Source organism: Rousettus aegyptiacus, unplaced genomic scaffold (genome assembly GCF_014176215.1).
Source record: "Rousettus aegyptiacus isolate mRouAeg1 unplaced genomic scaffold, mRouAeg1.p scaffold_m13_p_9, whole genome shotgun sequence".
Taxonomy (NCBI): Eukaryota; Metazoa; Chordata; class Mammalia; order Chiroptera; family Pteropodidae; genus Rousettus; species Rousettus aegyptiacus.
The window spans coordinates 6,979,550-7,007,037 of record NW_023416312.1 but is presented as its reverse complement, the minus strand read 5'-3'; the positions used below and the strand labels follow the sequence as shown (position 1 = coordinate 7,007,037).

Genomic DNA, 27,488 nt, shown 5'->3' with positions numbered 1-27,488 from the left:
GTCTGCAATAGGCAATGTTTAAGACTGTTTGGCTTTTCTTTTAAAAAATTCAAATCTCACTGTAAAAAATGCCACAGCAAACTCTCTATAACCATATGTCTAATCTTCAGCCAATGGATAACACATTCTAAACACTATTTAATACAACAGTAGGGCCAACTCCAGTGAAATTAATAAAGTCAACTGTTTATGTTAGCATGTTTGTCTTCTATTTTGATGGCTCCATGTCTTAGTCTCTCTGGGCTGCTATAACATAGTACCACAGCTTTGGTGGCTTATAAACAACAGAAATGTATTTCTCACAGTCTTGGAGGCTGGGAGGTCTGAGATTAGGGTGCCAGCATGGTCGGATTTGGGTGAGAGCCATCTTCCTGGTTTACATATGGCAGCCTTCTTGCTATGTCCTCAAATGGTAGAGAGCAGAGAGAGGAAGCAAGCTCTCTCATGTCTCTTCTAAGGGCACTAATCTAACTTATGAGGGCTCAACTCTCATGACCTAACCACATCCCAAAGGCCCCACCTCTTAACACCATCACATTGAGGGTTAGAATTTAAAACATGTGAATTTGGGTAGGAGGCAAAAACATTCAGTCGATAGCTCTTTGCATCAACCCATTCCCAGGCCCAGGAATTCAGCATCTACATGTGGCTTCTCCAGTCCTCTCAGTGGCCTCTTTTTAGCCACGTACACTTCTCCAGGTTAAATTTCAATCTCTGGACAGTGTGGCAGAGGACAGACAGCTCACCCCCAGGGCACTAGTTAATGCCAACATTATAATGCTTTCTGATGGATTCATCTTCTACCTTTCCACATTTTAACACAGGCCTTTAACTACATAATTCAGTCTTAAGGATTGGCCTGCTTCATGAGGGAGGGTAGCCTAGTAGAACTTGGAGATGGATTAGTCATTTTAACATTTCCAAAGGAAACTATTTATAAAAATAAAAATTATCGATCTCTAGATCTAATTATCTTAGATTGCAAAGGACCAAATGAGAAAATATCTCCCAAATAACTATTAGAGACTGAAATGAAAGACTGGAAAGAAAAGAATGTATCATTTATGTATTCTCCCCATAGTGAGTAGCAAAAGCCCTCTTTCTCTATCTTGAAACTCCCTCTTCCTGTGACATTCATGCACCCGTTCATTCATCAAACACATACTGAATTCCCACTCTATGACCAAAATAAACCACTTTTAATTTTATCCTAAAAACCTTGCTGTTGAGTGAAAAGTTATTAAATAAAAAATGTTCCCATAAATTTCAATGAAAAAAACCATGGTATATTCTATCTTAACCACAATTCTTGCGGATAGACAAATATATCAATTGAACCATGAAAACATGTTTCCGTCTGTAATAAACAACAATTTTAAAATAAATAAATTTGAATTCGCGATATAAGGAAGGTTTATTGAACTCACCAAAGGAAAAGAGAAGAGTCGTCAGTGAGCAGTAGTGGTGGAGGGCATGTGAGGGAGTCATTCTCTGAAAGAGATGGAGAGTTGTGATTGACCTTCAGGCAAACATTTAATATTGGAGTCAGATGTGCATACTGTTATTTTTCACTTACTTGAGAGTTGGACACAGAAGACACTTATGACATGAATGGCTTTGGCATAACTATAGAAGAAGCAGAATCTCTGGAGTGGAAAGACCAAGTGGAAGTTGATTTGTTGTCTCACAGTTCAACGATGGCAGTCCCAAATTAGAGTAAGTCTCTATCTACTGCATAAGATGTTTCCAGTTTCTCAACTATCTCATGATAACTTCTCGGGATATGATGTAATTTCTTAGAATACGCAACTGATTAAGAATTTATCTTTTCATAGTTTACAAAAGTCATACACAGAGAGCGAGCTCTGCCTTTTCATCCAACACCCACTACTTGAAGTTGGTTGCCAAGTTAGTTTGCTAGATTAAGCTCTCTGCATTGTATCTTTAATTCCATTTTCTACTTTGCATGCATGCCCTTGGGCTCCAGATTAGTCCAGGTCTGCCTCTTGGTTCATGTGAACTCCTCGTTCATCCTTTTAGAGGACCTCCCTGCTTAGAGGTGGTATACATGGTGATTAAGAGTAAGGGCTCTGGGTGGGGGTAGGGTGGTGCCAAAATGGGTGAAGGTACAAATGTCCAGTTATAAAATAAGCGTTATGGGTATATAATGTATAGCATAGTGACTATAGCTGATAATGCTATATCGTATGTCTGAAAGTTGCTAAGAGAGTAAATCTTAAAAGTGCTCATCACAAGAAAAAAAACTGTAACTGTATATGGTGACGAATGTTAACTAGACTTATTGCGGTGATCATTTCACAATATATACAAATAGTGAATCATTATGTTATATGCCTAAAAGTAATAGTGTTATATGTCAATTATACCTTTAAAAAAAAGCCAAAGAAAAAAGCAAGGGCTCTGGAGCTAGATTCCCCGTGTTCAAATGCTTTGTCTACAGCTTCCTAGCTGTGTGATCTCAAAGAAGTTACTTAATCTTTCTGGGCTTCACTTTCCTCACCTATATAATGGGATGATAGTACCTACCTTGGAGGGTCATTGCAGATTTATTTGAGCTAATAAGTATAAAGTACTCAGAACAGTGTATGACACACAGTGAGCTCTCCGTAAGTGTGTTAGCTTCCCTTTCCCCACTAACTACCCCTCACACTGCTGCAGAATTATCTTCCTAAATCATCTCAATAACTGCCACCACGTATTGAGTGTCTAGTATGTTCCAGACACTGTACTAGGCACTTTTTATAAAACATGCATTTAATTCTTGCATGTTATCCCTAGTTTACATATAAAACTAAAACCCAGAGGGTGCTGGGATTGGGACATGCACACCAAAATTTAAGAATTTTAGTAGTTAAAAAGAAAAACATGGTTTGAGGGTATATGCAGTGGTTCTTCGGTTTGGTCAGTGTAGTCCTTATTGGGGTCTATTAGTAAACTATTGCTAAAAAGACATGCCGTATAATAAGCAACCCCCGATTCTCATGTTTACTATCAAAACATCTATTTTTTCTGGCTCGGAAGTCTGCAGATTGGCTATGGTTCTTCTGGGCTTGGCTCTGGATTGTAGACTGAGTCACAGCTACTCCTGTATCTCCTCATTATGGGAGCAGCAGCTACTCAGGGTACATTCTTCTCATGAAGGGCAACAGAAGTACAAGGGAAGAAGCCAAACGTCTAGCACAGGGAAAGCCTTATGTCACATGTGCTAACGCTTCATTAGCCAAGGCCAGTCACATGGCCAAGCCCAAAGTTAAAAGGAACGGGGAAGTATACTGTTTCTACTCTACTGGGAGGCGCTGTAATGTTACTGGCAGAAGAGGGAGTGAAGGATCGAGAACAATCTCTAGTCACACTGAGTTGGATGTTCGAGATGATATCCTTCTTTCTAGATCCTACTTTCTATAATTTTTTATTAAAAAAACAGCTAGTGTAGACCACATTATAGAACCATTTTTTAAATAAAAGGGTTAAATGAAATATTTGGGCACCCAAAGGGATTAGCTTCGATTTTCCAGAAATTATGGGCTGCGAGTTTCCTCATTCCCTGAGAAGTTAGATAAATGAGGCATTGCTAAATTGTAAATATGCCTTCATATGAAGTGACTTACGTCAGCAGTCAGGCAGCTTGTCCATAACTCGTTTATAAGAGTCTTTGTGACTCAGAAGTTGTGTATTTATTTTCTGCATCTGAATTTCTACAAAACTGTTTTGGTAAAGCTTTGGCCTTAGCTCAGCTTCTCAATGACTTGCTGGGGGCAGAGGTGAATGTAATCATCTTTCTTAGAACACAAGTGGATTTCCTAGAAAAAGAGTAGCAGGGAACACCATGAACAGAATTGCCTCATGCTCTTGGGACAGTCTAGTCACCATGCAGGTAACTTGAGAAAAGAAACCAAAATCCACATCCAGGAAGTGAAGATGGTGGGAAGGGCTGAAGTAGCAGAGTCTCCAGTGATTTTGTTGGTTGGGGCCACTTCATAGTTTACCATAAACCATAGTGAAAAAGAAGGTGGGGCTTACATAGTTCTGTTTGCCATGTTATGGGACATAGAAAGTCTAAATGCATTTGCTAGCATTTTTATTGGTGATTTTTTTTTGTTCATTTGTTTTGTTTTTTTACATTTGGTGACCTTCAGTGAGGTGTTTGAAAAGTCATTCTGCATGTAAGAGGACTCCTTTCAGAGGGGCCTCATCCTTGGATACACTTTGGAATCACCTGGGGAGCTTTAAAAAGATCGGATGCCTGGGCTCTGAGCCCAAAGAATCTGATGTTATTTATCTGGGGTGCAGTTTGGGCATAAAGATTTTTTAAATCCTCCAGATGATTTTAGTGTGCAGCTGGTGTTCAGAAGCAGAAGCAGTATATTCAAGCTAAACTGCTGACAATTTTTAAAAAAATTTTCACAATAGATACATCTTAATGTCCACTTGGCAGAAAGTACATAACTGAATTTTAAGATCTGAAAATACTAGAATTAGGACAAAAGTAAAATAAAAGAAAAAGAAAAACTCGTTTTTGCTCATAGGTTCATAGCGATTCCAAGCCCACTAGACAAACAAACAGCTGGGCCATTGGCTACCAGCATGAACCCTAAAGTCAACATGTCAGGATGTATACCAAGAGCCAAGCATGTGTAAACTCACTTCTTGTGCTTCTCTTTCATTCACTGAGCTGAAATTAAACTAGATTTCAAAAAGATTCCATGTAATTGTCTCTAGGGTATATTAAGAACTTACTGAGTGCTAGGTACTATTCTAAATCCCTTGCATTACAAACTCAATCCCCCACACAGCCCTATTCCACAGCTAAGGGTGTGGAGACAGAGAGATCCTAGAAGAGAATGGTAAGGGAGATAACTCAGTGCATTCACACTGGGGTTTCCGGCAGGCACGGGGCAGACATGGCAGGGGATACGGAGATGAGGTAGACATATGCCTCCAGGAGTTTACAGGGCAAGGCAAAGGCACAAAGAATACCACCAGGAAGTAGAGGAAGAAAAGTGCCATAAGAGAAGCACAAGCGAATCTGAACATGAGATCAAAAGAGGAGAGGTTTCTATTAGTAAAAGCTCCATGAAGGAGGCAGCATTAGAGAATAATTCCTTCTGACTGCAGCACCAGTCAGAGGTAGGAAAGCAGCCAGAGGAGAAGTGGAAAGAGAGGCTGGGACCTTGTTTTAAGGGGCATAGTTAAGTTTCCAGGTGGAGTCCTCACCCTTCACTTCAATATACCCAGCCTGTTCTCACAGAGAGCAAACTGAACACTCTGGAAGGTGAATTTCCAGGTGGGAAAGTCACCTGTGCCTCTCTCCAATCCCTGAATCTTACCTCTCCCTACTTTTGTTACATTCATACCTGTCGCTATCCTTTGCTCAACCGCATCTATGCCCCAACACTTCTCTCCCTTTAAAGCTCTGGCCAAGCATGGAGAAAAGTCTCTTTCTTGGCTTATTTTGGCAAGTTGGGGCATGCTGTCACTTTCAAGAACTTTGATAAATATTAAGGAAAAATAAAAGGAAAATAAGTATATTTAAATAATGTATTAGTATGGCAGTAGTCAAATTTCCAAGTACCAGATTTCTGAATCCATAGCCCAATAGAAGGAACCATATGGGCTATAAAAACCTCCTTATCCTCAAATGATAACCCATCGTAGACCCAAAGGGCTAGCACAACCTTATATATATATCTAGCTTCTTTCCCTTAAGGCTTCCTTTGAGTTGTAAAAAGCAACTAAGTTCTTTTACTCCTTCCTTCCCTCCCACCCTCCCTCTCTCCCTCCCTCTTTTCCTCCCTCCCTCTCTCCTTCCTTCCTTCCTTCCTTCCTTCCTTCCTTCCTTCCTTCCTTCCTTCCTTCCTTTCTTCCTTCCTTCCTTCCTTCCATTCTTTTATCCTTTCTCTAACTATCTAACTATATACCCATTCATCCAACATAAATTTATCGAACACCTATTATATGACGGCTGCTATGCTAAAAATTAAATGCTCAATCTCTTTCTTTGCTCCTTACCACTAGGAATAAATCTGTGTTAGACTGGTGATTGTTCTCGATCCTTCACTCCCTCTTCTGCCAGTAACATTACAGCGCCTCCCAGTAGAGTAGAAACAGTATACTTCCCCGTCCCTTTTAACTTTGGGCTTGGCCATGTGACTGGCCTTGGCTAATGAAGCGTTAGCACATATGACATAAGGCTTTCCCTGTGCTAGACGTTTGGCTTCTTCCCTTGTACTTCTGTTGCCCTTCATGAGAAGAATGTACCCTGAGTAGCTGCTGCTCCCATAATGAGGAGATACAGGAGTAGCTGTGACTCAGTCTACAATCCAGAGCCAAGCCCAGAAGAACCATAGCCAATCTGCAGACTTCCGAGCCAGAAAAAATAGATGTTTTGATAGTAAACATGAGAATCGGGGGTTGCTTATTATATGGCATGTCTTTTTAGCAATAGTTTACTAATAGACCCCAATAAGGACTACACTGACCAAACCGAAGAACCACTGCATATACCCTCAAACCATGTTTTTCTTTTTAACTACTAAAATTCTTAATTTTTGGTGTGCATGTCCCAATTTCAGCACCCTCTGGGTTTTAGTTTTATATGTAAACTAGGGATAACATGCAAGAATTAAATGCATGTTTTATAGAAAGTGCCTAGTACAGTGTCTGGAACATACTAGACACTTCATACGTGGTGGCAGTTATTGAGATGACTTAGGAAGATAATTCTGCAGCAGTGTGAGGGGTAGTTAGTGGGGAAAGGGAAGCTTACACACTTACGGAGAGCTCACTGTGTGTCATACACTGTTCTGAGTACTTTATATTTATTAGCTCAAATAAATCTGCAATGACCCTCCAAGGTAGGTACTATCATCCCATTATATAGGTGAGGAAAGTGAAGCCCAGAAAGATTAAGTACCTTCTTTGAGATCACACAGCTAGGAAGCTGTAGACAAAGCATTTGAACACGGGGAATCTAGCTCCAGAGCCCTTGCTTTTTTGTTTGGCTTTTTTTTAAAGGTATAATTGACATATAACACTATTACTTTTAGGCATATAACATAATGATTCACTATTTGTATATATTGTGAAATGATCACCGCAATAAGTCTAGTTAACATTCGTCACCATATACAGTTACAGTTTTTTTTCTTGTGATGAGCACTTTTAAGATTTACTCTCTTAGCAACTTTCAGACATACAATATGGCATTATTAACTATAGTTACTATGTTGTACATTACGTCTGCAGTTTATAACTGGACGTTTGTAACTTCACCCATTTTGGCACCGCCCCACCCCCACCCAGAGCTCTTGCTCTTAAATCACCATGTGTACCACTTCTAAGCAGGGTGCGGTTTGTCCTCTATAGAGAAGTGTTTTCTGGGCTATCTATTCTTTTCCATTGGTATATGCCACACCATCCTAATTACTATACGTAATGGTAAGAGTTCCTCCTTTTAGTTCTCCTTTATGGGGAGTGTCTTGGCTATTGTTTCTTCTCTGATCATCAACACATATTTTAGTCAACTTGTAAAGTTCCACAAAAAATACCTTTTGGGATTTCCATTGGAATTGCATCAACCTTTATATCAACATCTTTACAATATTGTATTTGCTTCTTCATAACCATGGTATTTCTCCTCAATTATTTAGACTTCCGGTGCTTATTTGCGATGCAGAATTTTTACTTTCTTATTAAACGTCTGACATATGTTTTGTCATGTTTATTTTATGGTGTATTATAGTTTTTGGAACTGTAATTGTTTTCTTTTATATTTTCTGATGATTGCTGTTGTATATAAATGCAATCGCTTTTTGTAGGTTGATTTTTTCATGCAGCAAACCTGCTAAATTCTCTTATTAATTCTAGATTTTTAAAAATTTTCTATGTAGACCATAGCATTATCTGTGAACAACAAATTTTGGTTTCTTTCTTTCTGATCCTTATACCTTTTGTTTCTCTTTCCTTATTGCACTGGTTAGGTTATGTAGTATTGTGTTGAAAAGGAGTAGTGATAGCAGCCATTTTTAGTTGCTCCTAGTCTTCAGGAGTAATATTTTTCAATGTTTCACTATTAATTATGATATTTGCTGTGTACACTTTGTACATACTCTATATCATGTAAAGAAAATTTCTTGCTATCTTTAATTTGCTAAGAATTTTTATGATTAATGTCCTTAAGAAATGCTTTTCTGCATCTCTAGAGATTACCATATGCCTTTTCGTCTTATTTATTCTGGTATTATGGCGACTTGTATTAGATTGTTTTCTAATCAATTAAACCTTATATTATTGAGGAAAACTCATCTTGGTCATTTTCGTCATTTTTATATAGTGCTCGATTTTTAAAAGAATTTTTGTACCTACATATTTGTAATAGGACTAGGCCTATAATTTTCCTTTGTCATGGTCTCTTGGTCAAGTTTTAGTATCAAGGTTATGCTAGCTTCAAAAAATGTGTTGGTAAATATTCCCTCTCCTTCTATAATCTAGAAGAGTTTGTGTGTGATTAGAATTATTAGTTCTTTCATTATTTAGCAGAACTCATTAGTAAAATAAAAAGTTGAATATTCAACTTAGGTAGTAAGAAAGGAACAGAATATACCCAAAGATGGTAAAAATAAAAAATAATAAATGCAATAGCAAAAATAATTAAATGAAAAATATAAAATAGGGAGTTTTAATAAAGTTAAAATTTCATTCTTTGAAAAAATTACAGAAACATATAACAAGATTAATCATAAAGGAAGTAAAAAATGGCAAGAATGAACCATGTTACGGAACATGACCATGAATGTTGCGAGGTTTTAAAGAGTAACAAAAGGATATTATAAATTACTTTAAGATAAGTTTTTAAATGTAGATGAAAAATTCTAGACATATGTAATTTACCAAATTTTATTGAAGAAGAAAGAAAACCTGAGTAGCCTTATAATCATTAAATGAGTTGAATCATCAGACAATCATTTCCACAAAGAAAACTCACCAGGTCCAAATAGGTTACCACATGGGAAAACATTAAAATAAATTCTGGATGGATTAAAGAGTTAAATGCAAAAGGCAGTACCCCCAAAACTTCTAGGAGATAATATGTAAGATCTCTAAATATCTGTATGACTTCAGGATAGAGATGACTTTCTTAAATAAGAACAAAACTACATTAATATTAAGATCTTCTGTTCAATAAAAAATGTGACAAGAAAAGCCACAAACTGAGAGAAGATATTTACAACACGAGTAACAGAAAAAAAGATCAATATTCAGAATATACAAAGGACTCCTGGATATAGATAAAAGACAAACAATAATTTAAAAAAGTAAAAAAAGGCTTGAACAAGTATGTCATAGAAGAAGAAATATAAATTATTAATAAACATGAAAAGATTGTTTGATCTTATTAATAATCAGAGCAATGCAAATTAAAACCACAATATAATATCACTCAGACCTCCCCAATTAATAATAATTAAAATGGAGAAAAAATTAACTCTTGGCAAAGATGTGAAGCAATTGAAACATTTCTACATTAGTAGTGAAAGTGTAAGTTGGTATAACCACTTTGAGAAACAGTTTGATATTATTTAGTAAAGCTGAAGACGTACTCACCCTATGGTCTAGCAATCCCATTCCTAGGTATATATGTTAGAACTCTGATATTTGTTGACAAATATTTATAGGAGCAATATTTTTGTAGTAAAAAAAAACTGAGAAAAAAACTAAACACCCATCAATACAAGAATACACAAATAAATTATGATTTATGCATAAACAGTGAAAATGAACAAACCACTGCTTCATAGAATAGCATGGGTGAGTCTTAGGTATTCAATGTAAATGAAAAAAAGCAAGTCTCAGAAATCACATGCTATGATTCCATTCAAATAAGATCGAAAAACATTAACAACAAAACAATAGGTTCTTTAGAGATACAGAAGTATGTGATAAAACTACAAAGAAAAGGGCATTGTAAGTGCAAAATTCAGAGCAGCAGTTACTTACTTCTGAAGTGAGAAGGAAGGCCATTGGATCTGGGAAGGTCACATGGAGGCTTCAAATTCATTAGTGAGGTTCTTGTTAAAATTGATGGCAGTACTGTGTGTTTGCATTGTTACTCCTTATACACATTTTATAAAGATAATTTTAATCTATTCCATATTTAATAAAACATTTTATACGAGAAAATACAAAATTGGAGGCTCAGATCAGAAGTCAAACACTCAACTAATAAGAGGTACAGAAAGAGAAAATAGGAAAATACTCTCTCAGAGGAAATTATCAAAGAAATCATATAAGAATATCCCTCAAGAAATAAAAGATGTGAATTTCTAGATTGCATGAACATGCCAAGGCATATAAACATAAAGTTTCAGAATACTGGGATACAGAGAACATTCCAAAAGTGTACATAAAGTATTAGGTTATGGACTGTCTCAGATAGTGATACTGAAAGCTGGCAGACAATGGAACATCACCTTCAAATTTCTGAGAGAAAGTGACATTCAACTAGAACGCTAGAGCCATACAAATGACTAACTGGATGTGATAGTAGAATAAAAATACTTTTAGATAGGCAAGATCTCAAAAGGTTTGCCTCTCGAAGTTTATAAGCTCAGGAAAGTATGGCAGAATGTGTTCCATCAAAAGGAGGGAAGAAACCATTGGGAAGATGTGGGGTCCAGAAATTAGGAATCCAACAGGGGCTGGAAGAGGTGAAGGAGGGCCCTGGAGCAGCCCTGATGCAGGCCTAGGGAGCAAATAATACAGACTGGAGTGATGCCTCCAAGGCAAATGGAACAGAGACATTATCTAATGTGTTAAACCACATTTAAAGGAATTTAGAAGCTTTCTTAGAGAGTTTAGAGATGAATTGATGAGAGATATATTTAAAAAGCAAATAAAAACAGATGATTAGTAACTCTGGAAAAAAACAAAATTAGGATATAAAATGTAATCAGTGTCTACCGTTTACTATCAATAATATCTACATAGTAAAAATAATATAAACGCTCAATATTGATTTAACCAAAATTTGTGTTATAAATATATTGGGGTGGAGGGCAGAAAAAGTATATATTTAGGGAATTGTTTGAGATAGTAAATCCTAATCTTCAAAAATAGCTAATCAAGAGATAATTCTTTTTTTTTTTAATTAGGCAAGGCAACGCTTGGTTGACCTCACACATTGCAAGGACCTTGTCAGTTTACAATCCCTTATTTTTATTTTTATTTTTATTTTTATTTTTTATGCCTACAGCACCTGGTCTTCCTAGGTGGTCTCCCATTCAAATACTAGCCAGTCTCATCCCTGCTTACCTTCTGAGATCACACGGGATTGGAATCAAAAGATAATTCTAAAATTAAAAACTTAAGTAATCAAAATAATAACATTCTATACAGAGGTATATGAAGAATTATCAGAAGAAACATATTAAAGATTTGAAAGTAGTTGCCTTTGGGAAGCAGAAAATGGAATTGGAAGAAAGGGGCAGGTGACTGACTGTGGTCTTTCAGTTTGACTAGTTATACTATTATACTTTCAAAAGCAATATATTTATGTAAAAATTAAATTAAAAATAAATGCCATGTTAGCTATTTTGATAGGATTTTGGATTAGTATATGCATTTGTCAAAACTCAATGAATATACACTTTAAGATTTGCATATTTCATGGTATATATATATATTTTACACCAAAAGAAAAAATCAGCAAACGAATACTGAATTCTAATTAATGACATGCATGCTGATGTCTGTAATCTACTATGAAACCCTTCAGAAAATAAAATGGATCAATTAATACACAGAAGAATAGATAAATCTGTGATATAACAAGTAAAGTAAAATGTCAATGGTAGACCCTAGCGGAAGGTATACAAGGATTCACTAAAATTCTTTCGATTTTGCTGCATGATTGGAGAGTTTTATAATAAAATATTGGAACAAACAAAAATAAAGGCAGCATTAAAAATAAATTCAAGAAAGAATGTTCTGTCTAGTGTACCAGTTAGGTAAACTTTAATCTTAAAGTGCCGCTTGCTTTCCAGAGCATTCTGTAGCCATTTGACCCGCAGACGACTGGTCAAATCAAAGAAGGCAGTGACACGTGAAAAGTGAGGGCAGGCTGATATTTCTTAGAGTTTTTACCAGTTTCTCTATTGAGTGTGTGTGCGCTTCAACATTGAATATTTAATCTCTCTTAACAAGATTTGTCCTCTGGTTATGAATATCCCTGTTGTCACATGCTCATCTATCTCTTAGTTCCAAGTGAATTGTAAACTCATCCAAGCTATAGTTTGTAACCTCCAGGGTCACACAACAATGGTTCATCAATATCAATTTTGCTCTAATACACCACGGAGGAAGAGTAGCTCTCTGGAATAATAGATTTAGGAAAATTGTAAGCTGGATTGTCTGGGGAATAGAATCATGCAATTTTCATTACAGTGGCTCTTAGGGCATGGATTCAGTCTGGTTGTTCTGTAGATGAAGAAACTGAGGGCAAGAGAGGCTAAGTGATATATTCAGAGTGATATAGCTATTTAGTATGATTATCTTTGTTTTTTTCTTCTTTATGCCCATTTTAAACTACTCAATAAACTTATGGGATATGAACCCATATGTACTTGAATAAATACTTACGCTTCTCCCCAAAGAGCTGCTTGATTTAAAAGGAACTATGGGACTTAAGAAACAATGAGATCTTCTCTAACCTATTTGTGGGGTGAAGTGTGAGCAGGGGAACACAGGTGATGGAATGAGTATGCTCTCCCATACTCAATTTACAATCTCAGTGAAAAGCATCTGTGGTGAAAGTACGGATACATGCTACATTGTGGATGAACCTCAAGCACATTATGCTAAGAAGCCAGATACAAAAAGGTTATGTATTATATGATTCCACTTATATGAAATATCCAAAAAAGGCAAACCAGACAGAAAGCAGATTGGTGGCTGTCAGGGGCTGGGGGAAAGTGAATGGGGAGTAACTGCTTACTAGATAAGGGGTTTTATTTTCAGGTAATGAGAATGTTTTGGAATTAGATAGAGGTGGTATTTACACAACATTGTTGAATATACTAAATGCCATTGAATTGTTCACTGTAAAATGGTTAATTTTATGTTATGTAAAATTCACTTCATTAAAGAAAATGTCTCTAGTGAGAGAAAGAAAGCAGATGTAGCAAAACTTTAACAATTGGTGAAGGTACAGGCCATCAGAGGTTCGTTGTATTATTTTAGCAACTTTTCTGTTAGATTTTAAATTGTTTAAAATAAAAAGTTGATAACAAAATATCTCTAAGAAACGATTTAGTGAGATTGCTAAATTGAGGTCACCAGCTGCAATCTAAAATTCATACAGTTTCATATCTATCATTTGATCACTGGCATGCCAAAAATAGGTGGAGGGCCAGGGGAGGGAGAAAGCAATTACAGGGATCATTTTATGAACAAAATGGATGTCTAACCAATGTACTATATAATTGAAACTAAGTAAAATAAATAAATTAATTTAAAAAGTCACATTCAATGCAAGTCATCCTGTTAACATGAATACAAAAAAAAAAAAAGGGAACGACTATTACTCTGTTGGCCAGTAAATTTTATAGCAAGGAAAATTACTTTTTAGGAGAGTCACAATCCAATACTGTTTAGTGTAGGAGCTTATTAAATGTCAATTTCTGAATATCAGTGCTGTTTAATGGGTTGCACTGAACCGATGTTATTAATTTGTGATTTAACTGAAAGATCTGAGATTTTGAAACTAGGTGTGTTTGTTCTGGCTTCGTCAACATCAGATGAGTCTTAACACATCTACTGATGTCCAAAAGCAAAGGGTGTAAGCTGACTGAGAGTGTCACAGGAGAAACATTAGGGACATAGGTGACAGTCCTGACCATTGCACAGAGTGTTCTCAAACTCAAGCAGTAAATAGTTAACACCCATCTTGGAACCTCATAATGATGAGAGAAAACCACTTGTTTGCCTTCATTGCACAGCGAATTGGATGGAGTTAATACGTATCTGGTTCCCTACAGGCCCATAACCTAATTCTAAATTCGCCTTCCAACCGTCTCTGAGGCCTGAAACGACAAATTGACCTGTCTACACAGGGCGAGAAGCTACTTGTTTCTCTAAATAAGATGTGCTGAAAAAGTACACAAAGATGCATAAGGTTGCACAACAATGTGACTATACTTAACACTACCGAACTGCACATTTAAAAGTGGCTAAGATAGTAAACTTAATGTTATATTATTTTGCTATTATAATTTTTAAAGGACACATAAGACCTAAGTTTTAGTTTTCATGAAGCAGACCTGAGAATTATTTCCCTTTTGTCTAAAATGGAAGTGTACTGCCAATCTTTAAATCCCAATGAGACTTAACACACTCCAAATGAAATACAATCTGCTTCTACAGAGAGGGGAAAAGACCCAGAAAAACACTCAAGCCTCTGCACAAATCTTTGTTGAGCAATAAAAGTGTACATAAATATGGATTAATGGTAGTACATTAAAAATAGAAAAGAACTATTGATTTGAAGGTGTTACCTCAAGAGATAAGTACCAATAAATATTGGAGCAGTGGTCGCCATACTTCAAATGATGATGTAAACTATTCTATTCTCCTTTAGGGTTTACTCATGCTTTTGAGATGCAATTTATTGTTTATCTAGACACTGCTTTGGGATTTAACAAATCATTCAAGGGCATAGAAAGTTCAGTTCACGAATATAACTTTTGTAGGGTGACAAATACAAGAATACTTCAGCTAAATAATTGAGTTTTCTTTTTTTTTTTGCAAAATTTTGCTTTTTCCCAGACTTTTGATCAAGTACATACAAACAAATCCCTGCTCAATCAACAAAGCCTAATACAATTTTTAATACTCATCTATTATATGGAGATCATCATGGAGATTACAGAGCTGTGCTGTCCCATTCAGTAACTACTATAAACACGGGCTCTTAAGCACTTGAAATGAGTCTAGTCTGAATTGAGATATGCCATTAAGTGTAATAAACACACTAGATTTCAAAGACTTAATATAAAAAAATATAAAATATTTCATTAATAATTTTTACATCGATTACATGTTAAAATGATAATATTTTAGATTTACTGGATTAAATGAAATATATTATTGAAATTAAGTTTACCTTTTGTTTCTACTAGAAAACTTCAAATTACATTGTGTGTTTAGCGTCACATTTCTATTGGACAGCACCGAAAAGACCATTTCAATTTTCTATCCCACTCACTCTTTAAATGCGCCTATGTGTTGTATGTAAACCTATACAGACGTAAATAATATATGTTCTCTTTTAAAACGTGGAATGTGTAAAAACCACTAAGAAAGAATACCCAGAGATAAACATTCTTCCCTCTATAATTAAAATGTCTGTTTAAGCGTGGCTTTTAGGAACACAGCACAATTTATATTAAACATTCTACTAGCAAATGAGTCTACACAAAGTAGTGTCAGGACTGGAGCTGATTCAGACAGGCCACTTGAAATTGCTTTTGTTCTTCAGAACCTGTTTCCCTATGGATTTTGCCTCCACTTAGATTAATTTGGTTGGAGTAAGAAATACAAATATGTAAGTCACTGTACTTGGCCATACAAATCTCGGGAATGGCTCGAAAATGACTATATCCGTTACATGATAAAAAATGATCTCTGGCTAAAAGATTGCTGAGGATCAGAGGAAAATTATACTGACTGTCAGCATATCGATAGGACTGGGTTGAAGGAACAAGAGTCTTAAATAACACTGGACCTGGTAAAATGTTGGCTATTTTTTTTTTTGAATGAAGGAATTAGGATTTTAAAAAATTGCTTCTTGTCTAGCTTTAATACAAGTATAACTTACACAGCAGTTGGTTAGGATGGAACTTTTCCCACCTCAGTTTCAGCCGAGATATTAATACCGCAGATATCAGACACAGAAGTGAGCAGGAGGCGGAACCCCACAGGCAGAAACTACAGGGGAAGTGTTCAAGTTCTGTTTCTATGACTCTGGGACTCTGAACTAGAATAAGGGCATCAAAAGATGTCAGGATGTAGAGGGGGAGGGAATTTGTGAACTGGTTTCTTTGAAGAGAACTCTCACTGTGCTTTAAGGGTGAAAGGACCACAACTGTTTTCACTGTTAGCCTGTTGGGGAGACTTCCGGGGGGCTGCTTGGGAGCTTTGGAAAGTGTTCCCTGCAGAGACACAGAGAAATAGTGTCCAACTCACACTATAGAGCGTGAGTGGAGAGCTGGATCCTGGGGCATCTAGAATGCCAGAGAAAGTCTTGTCCACTGCTCTGGGGGCTGCATAAGCAGGGGGCTGCTGCTTCAGACTCGCTTGAAATACACACTTTGTGAAGTCAAGGGATATAGGAGTGTCTCTCAGGATCAAATCGGATGAAGATCTTGTGGCTTTTTGTCTTGGGTCCTGTCTATTGGGACCCTCTAAAGGGAAGAGAGAAGTTTTCTCAGCTCTTTAGTGGAAAGGATTAAACAGATTCCTTCAGCTGTTGTAGAGCCTGACTGCTGCCTTCTTTTTAGCCAAATGATTTGTAAAATCTTTGTTCAAAATTATTCATGCATACGATATAACCAATATATTGAGTAAGACTGATTCCTGTTGCAATCTGTTCATTACACTGCCATTTCCCCAGTCCCCAAAGTTCAAAAGCTCCTCTCTCTCCTTAGGCTTCTCTGTCCAGTAAGTCTATCTGTGTCCTCCTGTGTATGTTTCCATCTGCCTGATCTTTACTACAGCCGTCCTCTTTATAGCCTTCCCACTTCTGGGATTTCATAGTTGCCTGCAACTCTTTCACTGGAATCATTCCCAGGCAATCCTTTTCACCCCACTTCACCACTCTGCTCCTGTGTCATGTAATACATCCAATGTACCACTGCCAGACTCCTTCTAACTGCACACCTCTGGTCACGTGGTGTTTCTGCTCTAAAATCTTAAATGAAATGGTTTGTAATCCCTGGGGTGGGTAGGGGACATATTACCTTGGGATAAGGGTGGAGTATAACAGTGGATTGGACTGTGGGGGACTTTAAAACTATACATATATCTTTCCTAAGATATTCTTCTGTACCTCTCCTCTTCTCCATGCCTGCCCCCCACCCTGGAGAATTGTTAGCAATGGGGATATGTTATTTATGTGACTGGTAGAGAGGCAGAATTAACCAAGGCTTTATTAGTTAGAGGCAGGAATGGTTTTGTTACAAATAAACCTTGAATACTCAGTGGATTTATTTCTCACTCTCATCACAGTCTAATATCAGTGTTCTGCTTAAACAGCCTCCTACATAGCTATTCAGGGATCCTCTTCATTTTTAAGATGGCTATAGTAATTCTATTCTTGTAAAGGCGTTGTAGTGATTAATGTGTAAATGTATGCTTGCTACACAGGAGATGTTCCATATTTCCTTCTTCTATCCCTTTGTTAGGAATGCTCTGGTGGGTCAGGATAAAATTGATTGACAATCTGTCAACTCACCATACTGAGCCAGTTTTGGGCATTTTGAAATGTTAAGTTAACCTTTAGAATCTTTTTATCTCACCATTCATTGTCTACTTCTAGCCTGTCTTATATCCAACTTCCAGAGCATGGTGGTCCTTGTTCTCAGTCATCAAAGTTGGACAAGCAAGCTCTAATACCTTCACTATTTTCCCCCACCCAACATTTCCACCTCTTCACTCCTACTCTAACCTCTGAGGGGTGAGACGTAAAAAACCAAACAAAAACCCCAAAAAACAAAAAACAAAAAAACTAAGATGTTATTCTTCTCTAAATGGTGTCTATATCATGATGGGTGATTTCTATAGACAGAAATTCTTCAAGACCCAATAGGAGGAAAAGCCTTTATTGGAGGAATTTCAGGCATAGACATAGATAAAGGGGGAGATATTTGAAGATATTGAAGAGGTGGATACCTCTGCTAGGTGGGTAGATGATAGCACCACCTCTCATTCCATTCTCCTTTCCTTATTTTTACCTTATGCCAAGAAGTTAGTCTAAGTAGACCCTTCCTCATGATAAAATCACTCTTAATTTTGGACCTAAGAATATTTCAGAATAAATGCAATTTTTTTAGAACTGGGGATTTTAGAGAGCATGTCTTTCAGGTATGCTTAGGTAGGCATCATTCATTCCTTCATTCATGTGCCCAGTGCTAACCTTGTTGGGGAGGTTTAAAAAATGGCCACAAATTATTTGACACTCCTTCCATAAATTTGTAGGGTCTAATTCTCCTCTTCTACCATCTTGAATCTGGGCTGGCCTTACTTGGAAACAATCGAATGTGGCAGAAGTGATGTTATGTGACTTCCAAGGCCTTGTTAGAAGAAGCCTTGCAACTTCTGCCTAATTCTCTTTGAACATCTGCTCTCCAGACACTTCCCTCTTGGGATCAAGCCAGCATGCTGTGAGAAGCCCAGGCTAAACACTAGGCCAGGCCAGGCCCAGGCTGGATGGACTCAGCAGTATGCTTGCTGGTCACCAGAATAAGAAAAGTAGTTTACCCTAGGCCAAAATGAAAACCTACTATGCAGAGTCAAACTTGGGAGATGCTTGAAGGCCAGCAGGGCAATCAAGATCTGTTCTCCAGATTCCATACTAGATCAGAGGGAAAGTCCCAGTGCAAAGACAAGCACTGGACTTCATGTACAAGAGAGAGCAAGTGTAGTTGAGATGGAAGACTAAGCATAATGCTTAAGACTCCAGCACTTTGGTGACAGAACAAACAGGTTGGAGCTCTAGGCTAAGAATTTGGTGTACTTCGAATGCTATTCTTTCAATATTAATGCAACCATTACGTAGTGGGGAACCAGAGCTGGAACCAAGATATTTTTTGTTTCTACCATCTGCTTGGCTAGAGTGGGGCCAATTTATATTTTTATGGTTATAGCAATAGTCATATGTGGAGAGTTGAGTTAAATAATATCATATTTCTGATTTCCATTGGGAATATTATTTTCCTTATAGATTAGTGCTCAGAGTACTTACCCAGCTGGCTTACCTTTTAATTTGGCTCTGAGCTTGATGGATACTGGAACAGGGGTGTCTGCTGACTGCCCTGGTGTGAATGGTCAAGGGCTGTTGTGTGCATGTGCATATGCATAAAAGCACCTCTCCCTGCGTGTGTGTGTGCTGAACAAGATGGATTCTGCCAGCTTTGGAAATATAGCAGAAGAATTAGTCCTATGACGATCATCTGTTTTACCACTTGAGAGTTTAAAACACAATAATTTTATATAGCCTTTTCCCTTTATCTTCAAACCCTGACACCTGGATTTAGGAGTCTGCAAACATGGTAAAGCCATGTCTCTCTTCCTTAATGGCTGTGAGACCCTGGATAGATTACTTAACCCCATTAGATGGTAGTTTTGTGATCTGTAAAATGGGGATAAAGATATTTAGTACATAAGGTGGTTGTGAAGACAAAACAGCATATTGAAAGCATTTAATGTGATTCCTGGATCATAGTAAGCACTGAATAAGTGGAAGCTATTACTGTTAGAATTAAAGGTACTAAGCAAGGGCTATGAACAACCAGATTCCACTAGAACTAGGGTTTATGTTCATTTCACATTATGGGCAAAATCCATAAATAGAGTTAAAATATAGAATAGGCTCTAGACTTAACTAAACCCACCCACTTAAAATGGTCCATCATTTGCGACTTTACAAGGTGCTCAAGAGCTAGTCAATTCTCTTCCAGAAAAACAGATGGCCTTTCCTCATCTTAAAATAGGTAGAATGACTTTGCGGACCCAAGCTGATCTACCTTAAAAACCCAAGCATTTCTTATTTCTACATAAATTAATAATTCAAAACAAAATTTCTAAATAACAAACTTCCATTTCACTAAAAACGAGAGTCCATTAATGGATGCCTCTAAACTTAGCAACCACTCGAGAAGTATTATCAGTGGGTTTTGTTGTCTCCTCATAATGCACACTGATGGCCAGGCATTTGCATTGGAAGCTGTCAGATGCAAGTAGGAAACAGTACAGGGCTACCTTCTTCCTGGGCTATAGATTCTAACACTGTTCTAGTGGTCTTTTAATCCATTAATTAGCAATGAACAAGTAAAAGTGCTATATTCTGACATCAATAATTTCAAACAGCCTAATGAGACATTCTAGGATGCCTTCCAAAACTGATGAGCTCAGCCGCTGATGGGAGTAACCGAAGGAAATGTTCAGCACAGCTGAGATAACCCAACAGCTCTTTCCTGAACTACTCATGAATCCTGAAACTAAAGTGCATTTGGAGTATTTTCTTTTGTTTTGTTTGTTAATTTGGAATGAGAAATGCTTCTAACTTTTCCAAAGCAGGAAGTTTTTTTTTTTTTTCTCCCATTGCCTGATATCATCAGGTTCCATTCAGGCTTGTCCAGTGAAGTGTGTGCTTTGGTTAATTATTAGATTAATTACTAGGCTTCTATTTTAACACTTGAAGGGGAAAAAAAGGTAATAAGTGTATATTACTTTACAAATGTGTTGCCCTTTCCTCCTTCCCTTGCCCTTCCACCAAATGCTACTCCAACATGGCTATTTTAGGGGGGCGGGGTGGTGTCTCATGAACATTTCTGCCCTGCTGTCACCTATCTGTGGGGCAAAACCATTTAAAATGAGAATGTTTTTCTTGTGCCTGAATGTTAGCTGGTGTGTTCCAGCTGGTTTGGCAGGCAGGCAAAACACATGCCCATTGAAGGCAGGAAGGCAAGAGGAAGCTGGAGAGCCCAGAATGGCTAAAATGCAAAATGATGAGATTCAGACTTCAAGTTTCAGGGTCACGACCAGCAGAAAGTATAACTCCAAATCCTTGCTTCCAGGCCTTGCAGCAGGCAGCAATGTGGGCCCATAGCCAACAGGACTCAGGAGCAAAATATATATAAGAAGCTGGGTTGAGAGGGGTCACTATATACTTAATGGCTATACAGGCAGGTGGGCACTGTCTCACTCTCTGGGCCAGCCTGTGTCAAGATGATGGATATGGCTCCCTTTCCGTTCATCGTAACTTTTGAGAATATATTCTGCAGTCTAAGACTGGCTGCATAATTAGTTAGGCCTAGTGCAAAATAAAAACGTGGGGACGCTTGTTCAAAAAGCAGAAAAGAGTGCTGTTAAAGGTACTGAATATAATATGTTTCTCTCTCTCTCTCTCTCTCTCCCTCTTTCCACCCCCCTTCTTTGTAGTCCCCATTTAATATCATGCTAAACTCTTACAAGCTCCTAGGGATCCCATTCTGTGGTGGGGAGCAGGTGGTCACTGGCTGCCAGGTTCCCCCTCCCACCAGCCATGGGTTGCAATCCAGTTCTGCCCTAGCCGGGAAGTCAATTTTCCCTTCCCACAGCCCACTGTCCCAACCCACAACAGATGGCCAACTGTCAAGGGATTGCAACTTCCACACCTGGACTAGGGGTGGGCTAGAGGCTCACACCTACTAATCTGTCTGCTGATCCCACAATGGTGCTGCCAGCCCAGAGTGGGAAGGGATCCCCACCTAAAACTCTGTATTGGGCACATGTCCAACCTGACTTCTGCTCCAACATTCCTGGCATCTGTGCCAGATAGGACATAGGCCTCCTCCCTCCCCATCCAGCCCTCTACCTCACTCTACTCACACTACTCTACTCCTTCCCCTACTTCCCCCAAGGCTGCCTGGACACTGCTTGGTTTGAGGGTAGTAGTGGTCATAGGGCAGAAGGGAGGCCAGGCGTGGCTGGGGCTCCAGTGGGTAGAATAGAGTAGGTGGTCAAGTACCCATCAGGGGAGGTGGGTAGGTGGAAAGAGGTAGACTCAAGGTGTGCCAGGGTCCAAGCTCCCCGCTCTGCCCGCCGCTACCTCTTATTGTGTTGTCCCATAGGACCACCTACAAAACACAAATTCAAAGATAAATTATTAAGAATTTCAATATGACAACAATAGAGCATTAATCCACAGCCCTTCTGAGCACAGGGCCCTGTGACAGCACTAATCAGACACCTATGCAGTCACCCATGCTATTGTCTCCAAAAATGTTTCCAAAGGAAGCCCTCCAGGATGACACTAACCAGATTCTCTTAAGCCCTGGCTCCTCAGATAGCAGCCAGAACTGAAATCCAAAATTGAAACTATAAGGTCCCAGCATAATTCCATTTTCTTTACATTTATTTATATGCTTCATCTACTTCTGAGTTTCTATGTAAGTGTTTCTCCTGCCTATTTAATGGAAAGTAAATTCGTAGTAGGTAGGGACTGTATCTTTCACAGCAGACTTTTAAAAGTCTACACACCCCAAATTCATACTTTGGGCCCAAAAGTTACCCTGGCAAAAGTGAAGGGAAAAAATCATCCACTGACAAACTCTTAAATGTTTTGAGTACTCTTTGTGCAGAATTTTATAGACCCTAATTAACCCTTTTCATAGGCCTTTGAAATGGGAGAACTTTGGGTTTTGACTGTATTGGTTTATAGAAAGTTTTGAACAACTCAAAGCACATCCGCTGATTTCCTAGTCCAGTATTCCGAGGCAAAGGTGGCACTAGGATCCAGGGGAGCTGCTGCTTTTACTTCTGTTTACTCAAGTCTCTAACCACAAAACTCCCCCACACCCTATTCAGTCTAAGCACAGAGCCTCTAGCAAATTCTTAAACAACACCATCCTCTTTGTCATCATCAAAGGCATTTTAAAAGCATTGATCGAATTCTGTGATAAGTAAATTATTGAATAAAATAAACCCATTGTTGTTTACCAACTGGCTGACTCTTCTCTCTGCACTTGACAGTCGATTGTCCTAGCTTTCAAAGACAATGAACTTGACAAAAAGAGAACCTATATTTGCGAAATATAGCATCACATTACATACAATACAATACCATTAAGACAGATTACATTCATTTCTTGCCTTGTAAAAATCATTTGAGCTTAGCAATATTATACATATTTTCCAGAATGTGTTTAATTAATATCAATGTAGTCATGAAATGCTGGATACTATTTTGCAAAATTATCATGAAAATTGTTTCCCTAAAACACTCTCCTGGTATAGGGTGTCCTCCTTCACTTACAAATCCTCTCCTAATTTAGAACAAGGAGAGGTTGCTTCTCTGTTATTGTGTGTGACTCAGGAACAGACACTTAACTTTCTGAACCTCAGATTCTTCATCTGTGAAACAAAGCTAAGAATTACTCAGCCCTGTTATTTTCAAGATCTAAGGAGAAAATATAGTCAAGGCATATTATAAACTCTAAAGCCCAGTTCAAATGTGAATAATTCTCTTTGCCCAAGGTCACTCAGGGTGTTTATACCAAACCATATCCAGATATGGAAAGCCTAACTCTTGATCCAGTTCTCTTTACACCATGTTTACAGAGAGATCCTGAGCCATGAAGAAGGACAGTTCCTTATTACCTACTGCTCCATCTATCCACCTGTCTGTTCATCAGTTTGTCCATCCATTAATCCATCATCCATCCATCCATCCATCCATCCACCCATTTATCCATCTGACTCGCAAATACTTATTGAATATTTTTGTTCTCATGGAGCTTACCAAGTAAGCAAATATATCAATCTTAGAGAGTGATAAATGAAGATATAATATGGAGATGTGGAGACAAATTAATGGAGATAAAGGAATATAGTGGGATGTGTGTTCAATTTTAAATAGAAGAGGGGGGAAACCCTCAGTGAATAGGTAATATCTGGGCAATGACCTGAAGGAGGTGAAGGAGTAAACCATGCATATGTCTGAAGGAAGAATATTCCATATAGAGAAAAAGCATGTGCCAAGGCTGAGTATACTTTGTGGAAAGAGGAATAATAAGGAGGCCTAAAATAGCAACTCTACTTTTTTTTTCTGTCTATGAGACTGGAATTGCCTGATATTTTCTCACTCTGTGTCATTCTGGAAAACAGAGCCCGAGGCAAGGCTTAAATTCTAAGGCTATAATAGGAGTCAATTTTTATTACAGCTTAACCTAACCTATCCTGACTAATACAAGGATTTACTATCTTATTAGCACATTAAAGGAAATGAGAAGTTTTCCAGTAAAGAAATCTGCTTGAAGTTATTTAATCCAGTATTTTGACTCCTGAATATTCTTTTCAAAGAGTACCTTAATATTATGGAAGTAGTCTGACAAAACAATCTGTATAATCTTTTGCAAGGAGATTGGGGAGCACATCTTTTCTAGAATAATTCAAATAGTCTTAGGTCTTAGCAGTTTTGGGTACAAATGATGTTACCTTAACATTTATGCCCAAATAATAGACTCCTAGTCCATCACTATCCCTCACCCCAAACTTTCTGATGACCCTGGGACTTTGTAAAACAAGTGTCTTACACATATTCAAGGAAGCACTTGCCCACATTCTTCCTTGTTTTTAAATACCTAGTTCCTGATGGTTACCAGGTAGACATCAGTTCCTCTTCTGTGAACTGACATTCTCCATTAGTGATCACTCCAAGGCCTTAGGGTGCCAATGCTATGTGGTGGTCTGTGGCAGAGTAGGGGAAACAGAGCATGACCCCTTCTTGGGCCCAGCATGTTAGAGAATCTCTGATGAGTGGAGCCCTTTCAGCCATAGGCCCTGACCCCTCTTTCTAGGATCTCAGAACCCATATCAAATCAGGCACAGGACAGATACCAGGCCAAGGATTTGTCTACCCTTGCCCCTTTCTCCAGAGGTCTTTCTTCTTCTTTTTGCCCTCAAATGAAAAGCACCTCAAATCAACTCAAACAAGAATAGGATGGCAGGTATTCTCCATCCAGTGGTTCTGCTGACACACTGACTACTGACTAGGGACTCAGCTGGGACACCTTGTTTCATGAGGACCCTTCATGCCCCCACTGTAGCTCCTCAATTAATCCAGTCTGCAGTAATAATGGAAGGTGGAAGCCACAACTCTGCTATCATAAGGACATTGAAAAGGCTTTGAAAGTTTGCGATTGTTCTCATATCTAACCTGAGGGTACCAAACCACTGAGCTGAAGTGATGAACAATGTCCCCCAGGCAGTAGCCCAGAAGAGAGATGAAGCCTTTTTACAACAGTTAAATATCTATACCCATCTATAGGGAAATAGTCCTACTACTGAAGCCATGTTGGAATTCTCAGCTTTAGTCTCACTAAGTCCTTATGGAAAAGAAGGACCTTAGGTGGGTAGTTATTGAGTCCGTAACAGAGACAGAAGGAGATGGACAGAAGTAATGGAGACAATGGGTGGGGGTGGGGGGGAATAAATTTGATTCTGAAAATAGCTTGAGATTTAAAATACAACTGGAAATCAGGCCTAGAAGCAAATTCACTCAATGATTAGATGAATTCAGTAATTAAATCAAATTAATTCCTTTCAATATGATTTTTCCCCTGAGAATAATCAGCAGAACTCTAAGTGTTTGCCAAAGTTATCTCATATTTAATTATCCATAACTCTCTGGCACGCACAGAGTAAGAAAAGGAAAACAGAGATTGTGACTTCATGGTTTCTATTTATCTGGTAAGATGACTGGGTTCATGGGCTGGGACAATTCATTGTCTTGCTTGATACAGAAGTGAATTTTGTGGTTATTTTGATCGCAAATTTTGGTTTAGATTCAAAAATTCTTCCTATGGAACTAAGAACTTGGCTGAAGGCATCTGGAATGATGAATTTTTTTATATAGGCATGCTTCCTAAACAAACAAGTTAGTGCTTTCCCTAACAAAGTACTGCCTTTGTAATAGTTGATGAAGCCTTTCTCTCTCAAAGGGGAAGTGAGATAAATGGGGCATTGTGGATTGGCCTTACCGCTCAAATGTGTAGGGGCTGGCTGATTGGTTGATTCCCCAGGGGTGCAAGAGTAGTGAGAATTCTTAGGGAAGCTGCCAGCACCAGCTCCCATCAAATACTTCCTAAGAGGGATTGCCCCAGACTTCAGTTTCCTCGTTCTTAAAGATTTCTAAGAAAGAAACCCATCTCCTGCTTTCATTTGCTCTATATGCCCCTGTAAGCAGGTGCTCCAGAAGACACAAAGGTGAGTGTGCCAGGGATGCTTTATTCTGATGCCTCCTATCAACTGCACCTTCATAAAGCTCTCATTAATCCCTAGCCTTTGAACCCTCGTCTGGGGGCAAGCATGAGCACACTAAACCTGGCTCATATGCCCGACTGACTCGATTTTTTTTCTTATTATTAACTCATCAAGCTGGCGGTTGTTATAAGAGGTGAGAAAGCAGGGAAGAACTAGAGGTATCAGAAACTCACTTTTTGATTGCCTGGAATGACTTTTCCTTAAATATGTATTGCTTATTTGAAAATATTTACCTAAATCTGCTAACTCTAGATAATATATGACACAAGTATCTTTTCAAACTTTTTATTGATATATAGTATATATACAGAAAAGTACATATAACCTAAATGTGCAGCTCACTGAATTTTCAAAACTTAAACACATGCTAGTGGCCAGTATCCAAATCAAGAAAGAGGGCTTTCCCTAAACCCCAGAACCCCACTTCTCCAAATACCCCTTCCAGTCACAACTCCTACCTCTAAGGGTAACCAACAACCTAACCCTTAATAGCAGAGATCCTTTCTTCCAAACTTTGAATTTTATAAAAATAGAATAATACAGCATGTGCTGTTTTTCCTTCACTTCTTTCAGTTGACATTATGTTTGTGAGATCCATCCTTATTATTCTGTGTAGTTATAGACTGGTTATTCTCATTGCTGCATAGTGATAAATACACCACAATTTATTTATCTGTTTTCCTGTCAATGGACATTTGAGTAGTTTCCAGTTCAGTGTTGTTAAAAGTAGTATTGCTATAAACATTCAAATTCATGTCTTTTCAGCCACACAAATATACATTTTGGTTGGGTATATACCCAGGATTACTAAGTCAGAGGATAAGTATTCACTTAGCTTAGTAGATACTGCCAATTTTTTGTAATTGTACCAATTTGCACTACTGCTAGCAGTGATGAGAGTACCAGTTACTCTACATCCTCTCCTAAAATGTACTTACACAGGTCCCCTACCTACTGGGGGATATTTCAGTGGCTAAAAATCCAGATTCTGAAATAAAATGTTCTGGGTTCAAATTCCAGCTTTATCATTTAATAAGTGTGTGATCTTGGGCACCATACTTTTCTGTGCCTCAGTTTCTTCATCTGTAAAATGGGGATAATATATCACCTACCTCATTAGGTTAAGAATTAAATGAGTTAATGCACATGGAACACTAAGAACAGTACTCTGGCACATAGAAAATACTCCATAAATGTTAGCTATTATCTTTATTCAAATGTATTGAAATTAATTGCCGCCAGTGCACTAAGGGAATCATATGTCTTACTGTAAAAGAAAGAGAAATTTTCCCACATAACCTGGGGAGGCAATCAGATAAGTACTACACAGGGTCTCTGTATGCAGCAATAAATTAGCATACCAGATCTCAATCTGGCTATGCAAATCAAAG

The 27,488-nt window shown here is 38.0% G+C and overlaps 1 long non-coding RNA gene across 1 annotated transcript in view; it reads right to left on the bottom strand.

The window, feature by feature from the left end:
• Positions 1–1,406: 1,406 nt before the first annotated feature.
• Positions 1,407–27,488, bottom strand: part of LOC107511989 — a 179,149-nt gene continuing 153,067 nt past the window's right edge. The window contains exon 4 of the long non-coding RNA XR_001597182.2: positions 1,407–1,491. This is a non-coding gene — a long non-coding RNA (uncharacterized LOC107511989). The remainder of the gene's footprint in view (positions 1,492–27,488) is intronic.